Below are 7,177 nucleotides of genomic sequence, written 5' to 3'. Positions count from 1 at the left end.
TGTGGGAGCCAAACATCGTTTTTACTGTCCTAACAATTGCGTGACGTCATTCTTCTTCGTATATAATGGCAGTACTGCCATTACAATCCAGTCATTAAAGGTTTGGGGTTTCATATTCAGATTCATCTAAAAATTCAAGATGGCCGCCAATATTTCACAAAACATACAATATTATCATTTGTATATAACTAAGACCACTATAAAGTAGTTGCATGGCTGTAAAAACCATCTGAAAACCCCTGGATAAATAAAATATTTATGGTAATATTCAAGATGGTTACCATACAATCTTTGGTAGAAGACCAGTTATTTGTGAATCGTCAGCCGAGATACATGCCAGCTCCTGACATCCTAAATGTCCACCTATGGTTTAAATATAACGAACGATACAGGTATTATTGATCTACAGGGAAGTGCAAATAGTGTCATAATTATAAAAATGACTCCTTTTATATGTTGAGCCATAATGTGCCCAAACTGCATGATGTTGAGTGCATTTTTGACAATGTTCACACCTATACAAACCACACCCAAGCAAGCGGGAGTTGGAAGATATTTCGCATATATTTATGGAAACTTTGCTCATCAAACCTTACAAAAATACTCATTTAAATAACGGTTTCGCTATTCAATTCATTACAAAATCAGCTGTTTTAAAGTTACCCAAATTGATCACTCACCACTTTTACTACATGGAAAATCCAGTGCATGGATACCAAGCCTCATTACAGCTAAACCGTTTGCAATCCTGGTGAAAAACCAAATGTCATTTTTAAAAATAAATCTTTGGCTATCACTAAGCTTAAGAATTTACCTTGTATTCCAAATAATTAGCCTTCAAACATGGATCTGTGCAAAAACAACAAGCAAACTCTTGTCGTGACAGGGTACAGAAGGGAGCTAACTTTATAAATGAATGAATGAATGAATGAATGTTTAACGACACCCCAGCACGAAAAATACATCGGCTATTGGGTGTCAAACTATGGTAATCAAATAAATAAAGTGATGATCAACATCAATATAAAAATTCAAGGTTTAAACAAAAACAGTGTAAAGAACTGTGCAAAAATACAAATACAAATATCACAGAATTTTACGGACACCGAATTTTACTCTAAACTTCAATTTGTGCTGTATTGGCCATTCTCAAAGAGAATGTTACACCCCTGCACCACGGTGAGGTTAAAGCACACGCAGGGGCTAACTTTATACTGCGACCTGTTACATACAGAGGCGGATCTAGGGGGAGGGGGCAGGGGCCCGCCCCACTAAATTTTGCGAATTATAATTTTATTATATATTAATTTTCATTGTTTTACGATCCTCTCCAAACCTCCCCCAAAGTTCCATTGGCCTTATGTCATTGGGGCCCCCCTAAATGGATTTTCTGGACCCGACACTGATATATAGGCACTTTTATCAATAGATATTACAAAATATCGCGAAGTTCACACTACTCTTTCAGAAGGTGATTTTCTGACAATTGCACACAGATTAATCTATTGTGTCAGTGAAATCATATGTTTGTCCATTCGTGCAGGTTATTTCTTTCCAGTGACCACATGCCAAATTACACTGCAGCCCATTTTGCCGACATGAACGTGTTTTTGTCACACTTTCCAGTGCACTTGCATCTGATGATCTTGATTAGAGATGCTAGTTTTAGACTATTAACTACTCAGTTGCCTACCTGCCTCGGTGGCTGGTAGGACTGGGTTCGGATCCCAGTCGAGGCATGGGATTTTTAATCCAGATACCGACTCTAAACCCTGAGAAAGTGCTCCGCAAGGTTCAATGGGTAGGTGTAAACCACTTGCACCGACCAGTGATCCATAACTGGTTCAACAAAGGCCATGGTTTGTGCTATCCTAAGTGTGGGAAGCGCAAATAAAATATCCCTTCCTTCCTGCCCCCCCCCCCCCCCCCCCCCCCCCAACAAAAGATCCTAGCTACGGCCCTGAACAGGAACCTTTTCCCGCGAGTATATAATATACATTATTATTTTATTCACCTACGGGCATGTATAATGGGAGTGCTTTTTATTATTCATGTCTAACCAGGATGTACAGATACAACTTAATATATACATGCACTGTTTGCCGAGTGGGAAAGTTGTTTTTGTTAGAAGACATTTGTCCGCATTCTGGCATTATACTGCGTGCAAAAACAGTCAGCATAGCTGCAAGGCATAGGGTAAACACACTCAGCGCCATTAGCATGCTGGTTACCGGGGAAAGACAAACAATATTAAGATGGTGTGAAAACAAGGATATTGCACGTAAAAATACGTGTAAACAATAAAAGCAGTTCAGTAGTTTGAAAAGAAAAAAATCTTGGTTAATGTAGGCCTAGTAATTTTGATTATAATTATAACCCTTCAAAATTGACCGGTTTTTATTTTTGTTATTTAAAGCGGATGGTGTAGTTGTTTTATGACACTAATGGATGTCAAACATTAAATAATTATGAGTCTTCACAGAAAACATGGTACATTTTGCTATTAGCAATAAGTGATCTTTTATATGCACCATCCCACAGACAGGATAGCTTGCGTATATCACGACTTTTGATAGATCAGTCATGGCGCTCCGTTTGAGATGGAGAACTATTTTTATTTATGCATCTACCTCCTCTGACTAGCAGGGAGGGGGAGGGAAGGTCGATGCAGGCCAAAAGTTACATGGATCGTAGAATCGATCGATTTCAGTGGGTTGACTACCCCCTCCTAACCAATCAGGGCCGTAGCATGTGAGTGTTGGGGGGGGGGGGGGTGAATTTTTGGAACGAACGAGCATGGAAGGCGCAAGACAAGGGTTCTGGGGCATGGCCCCAACAAATTTTGAAATCTAGAGGCTCTGAAATACCATTTTGCTTACTTAAAACGTAAATATCAACAACCAGTAATAATGCTCCACAACTGTTTGGCATAACGCATATAAAATATCCAGTTTGTTTTGTTTAACAACACCACTAGAGCAGAATGATTTATTAATCATCAGCTACTGGATGTCAAACATTTTGTAATTCTGATAATCGTAAAGCCGCACACCCTAGTTCCATCCAGCGAAAATAAATTATAATTTGGTTATCTACAAACCTGTAACACACTTAGATCACGTTTTTATCAAATCGAGTGAAAAAGCAGGTTTTATATCGATAAATACCATGGGAATCCCCATGTCCCAATTGCTTGAAATAATTTTGAAAGTTAGTATTCTGATGTCACCGGTAGATGTCGCTCGAAGAACAACAATGCCTACGTCACGACAAATTTCACAGACTTGGGGTGCGTTTTTTTCACCTCTCCTGGACATGTTCCAACTGTTCTGTCCTGGTTGTATCCCCTCTCCAGATATCGTAAGACTTAGCAAAATTATTGGTTTTAAGGGTTTGTAACGTTTTGTATTGAGACTCTTACTTGTCTGAACTTTATTGTTACTGAAAATGTTCACCAACTGTGAAGAAAAATCTCACAAATGAACAACAACAAATCGGATGTTGATTGCGCGAACCGTGCACGAGAAAACAAACCGAACCAAAATGATAACGGTCACGTGATATACCAACGTCTGTGACATTGAAATGGAAATATCCCCTCTAAAAATAGATTAGACCTTGACTGCTCAACGGTTTTTTCTCAGACATGCGTGCGATTTATGAAATACGAAAAATGCATTTTGTGGTATTACAAAACCAGGATTACCAAAAAACACTTCAGGTGAATGGAAATGTATATTCTAAATAATAAACGGTAAGTAAAGTGCAATTTTATTTGTGAAAAAATGGGTTTAATAGCGAAAAACAACGCCGTAATGGTTAACAACTAGCCGTAACTAGGATGTGTCCCTTTAAGAAACTCACTGCCTGTTTCCATTAGTAGCAAGGGATTTTTTTATATGCACCCACAGACAGGATAACACATACCACGGCCTTTGGTATACCAGTCGTGGGACACTAGCTGGAATGAGAAATAGCCCAATGGGCCTACCGACAAAAATATCAGTAGTCCAAGTGCGCCAAAAACTAAAATACGTCCGTTTGTGACTATTAAAGTGGGGAACACAAACAGAAATGTCATTTCCCGATTCGGGGCGGGACTTAAGTTACGTAACCCAGTGGTAAAGCGCTCGCTCAATGCGCGGTCGGTCTGGGATCAATCCCCGACGGTTGATCGATATATATATATATATATATATATATATATATATAAATAAATATATATATATATATAAAATGTAGCGCGTTTCCTCTCTAAGACTATATGTAAAAATTACCAAATATTTAACATTCAATAGCTGATGATTAATAAATCAATGTGCTCTAGTGGTGTCGTTTAACAAAACAAACTTTAACTTTCTGTTTCTGGACCACTTGTTCAGCAAGGATATCAGAACTGGCAAGAGACCGTGAACCTGGCAGCTTCGGGCAGGCTGGAGGGTCATGGTGTCTCGTGCCGTACGAGACAGGGGGTAAGGAGGGTTGGCTGGAGGGTCATGGTGTCTCGTGCCGTACGAGACAGGGGGGAAGGAGGGTTGGCTGGAGGGTCATGGTGTCTCGTGCCGTACGAGACAGGGGGGAAGGAGGGCTGGCTGGAGGGTCGTGGTGTCTCGTGCCGTACGAGACAGGGGGGAAGGAGGGTTGGCTGGAGGGTCATGGTGTCTCGTGCCGTACGAGACAGGGGGAAGGAGGGCAGGCTGGAGGGTCGTGGCATCTCGTGCCGTACGAAACAGGGGGAAGGAGGGTTGGCTGGAGGGTCATGGTGTCTCGTGCCGTACGAGACAGGGGGGAAGGAGGGCTGGCTGGAGGGTCGTGGTGTCTCGTGCCGTACGAGACAGGGGGGAAGGAGGGTTGGCTGGAGGGTCATGGTGTCTCGTGCCGTACGAGACAGGGGGAAGGAGGGCAGGCTGGAGGGTCGTGGCATCTCGTGCCGTACGAAACAGGGGGAAGGAGGGCTGGCTGGAAGGTCGTGGCGTCTCGTGCCGTACGAGACAGGGGAAGGAGGGTTGGCTGGAGGGTCGTGGCGTCTCGTGCCGTACGAGACAGGGGGGAGGAGGGCAGGCTGGAGGGTCGTGGTGTCTCGTGCCGTACGAGACGGGGGGAAGGAGGGCTGGCTGGAGGGTCGTGGTGTCTCGTGCCGTACGAGACGGGGGAAGGAGGGCTGGCTGGAGGGTCGTGGTGTCTCGTGCCGTACGAGGCGGGGGGAAGGAGGGCTGGCTGGAAGGTCGTGGTGTCTCGTGCCGTACGAGACAGGGGGGAGGAGGGCAGGCTGGAGGGTCGTGGTGTCTCGTGTGCCATACGAGACAGGGGAAAGGAGGGCTGGCTGGAGGGTCGTGACGTCTCGTGTGCCATACGAGACAGGGGAAAGGAGGGCTGGCTAGAGGGTCGTGACGTCTCGTGTGCCATACGAGACCAGGGGAAGGAGGGCTGGCTGGAGGGTCGTGACGTCTCGTGTGCCATACAAGACTGGGGGAAGGAGGGCTTGCTGAAGGGTCGTGGCATCTCGTGTGCCATACGAGACGGGGAAGGAGGGCAGGCTGGAGGGTCGTAGTGTCTCGTGTGCCGTACGATACAGGGGGAAGGAGGGCTGGCCGAAGGGTCGTGGTGTCTCGTGTGCCGTACGATACAGGGGTAAGGAGGGATGGCCGGAGGATCGTGGTGTCTCATACCGTACGATACACGGGGAAGGAGGGATGGCCGGAGGGTCGTGGTGTCTCATGCCGTACGATACTGGGAGAAGGAGGGTTGACCGAAGGGTCGTGGTGTCTCATGCCGTACGAGACAGGGGGAAGGAGGGTTGACCGGAGGTTGTGGTGTCTCATGCCGTACGATACACGGGGAAGGAGGGTTGACCGGAGGGTCGTGGCGTCTCATGTGCCGCCGGAGACAGGGGGAAGAAGGGCTGGCGGGAGGGTCGTGGCATCTCGTGTGCCGTACGAGACAGTTTAAAGGAGGGCTGGCGGGAGGGTCGTGGCGTCTCATGCCGTACGAGACGGGGGAAGAAGGGCTGGCGGGAGGGACGTGGCGTCTCATGCCGTACGAGACAGGAGGAAGAAGGGCTGGCGGGAGGGTCGTGGCGTCTCATGCCGTACGAGACAGTTGGAACGTGGGCCAATAGACCCCTAGTGTTGGAACAACTTCTCAAATTCGGGCAAAATAAGGTGGACTGAAACCGTTTCAACCCGTACCCGTAGTTATAGTCCATGTTAAAATGCGTAATGATCCGTTTGCTTCCCCATATAGCTGTTTGGCAGCAATGTTTATGTGAATAAATGTTGTCCAAATTCTGGCATTTTGGTTTAATTCGGCCAAAATTTGGAGCCCGTACGCCTATGCCATGTGTCCCTAAGTTAAAAGTTTGTTTTGTTTAACGACACCACTGAAAGCATTGTAAACATTTGGTCATTTTAACATTATAATCTTATAGGGAAATCTGCTACATTGTTTTCATTAACAGCAAGTGATCTTTTACATGCACTTTCCCATAGACAGAACTCAAACCATCGTCTTTGATCCTAGGACCAAAGCAACTTGGGCACTAAAACGAAACAAAATACAACCCCCACCCCACCCCATCCCCGCAAAAACCAAAAATGCCAAACACTTTGAAAAATAGTGGGTTACTTTAAGCTTTTCATGAAAGAACAAGGGCAGGAACAGTTTTTGGGTAGCACCAACATAAAGAATTGCACAAACGTTGAATTGGAAGTTGGTCATCCATGATAGTGCAAGTCGCAGTGGAGTTGCAGTCACACAGACTGAGAATAATTGATCTTCATCTTACGCAGAGTCCACACAGAACTTCACTTACCAGAGTTGCACCAAACCCCACTTCCAGATTGGAAGAGATTCACGGCAACAGACTGATAGTTTATAATTGATCTTCATGATAGTGCAAGTCGCAGTGGAGTCCACACAGAACTTCACTTACCAGAGTTGCACCAAACCCCACTTCCAGATTGGAAGAGATTCACGGCAACAGACTGAGAGTTTATAATTGATCTTCATGATAGTGCAAGTCGCAGTGGAGTCCACACAGAACTTCACTTACCAGAGTTGCACCAAACCCCACTTCCAGACTGGAAGAGATTCACGGCAACAGACTGAGAGTTTATAATTGATCTTCATGATAGTGCAAGTCGCAGTGGAGTCCACACAGAACTTCACTTACCAGAGT

Source organism: Gigantopelta aegis, chromosome 14 (genome assembly GCF_016097555.1).
Source record: "Gigantopelta aegis isolate Gae_Host chromosome 14, Gae_host_genome, whole genome shotgun sequence".
Classification (NCBI taxonomy): domain Eukaryota; kingdom Metazoa; phylum Mollusca; class Gastropoda; order Neomphalida; family Peltospiridae; genus Gigantopelta; species Gigantopelta aegis.
Note: the sequence above shows the minus strand (reverse complement) of the source record.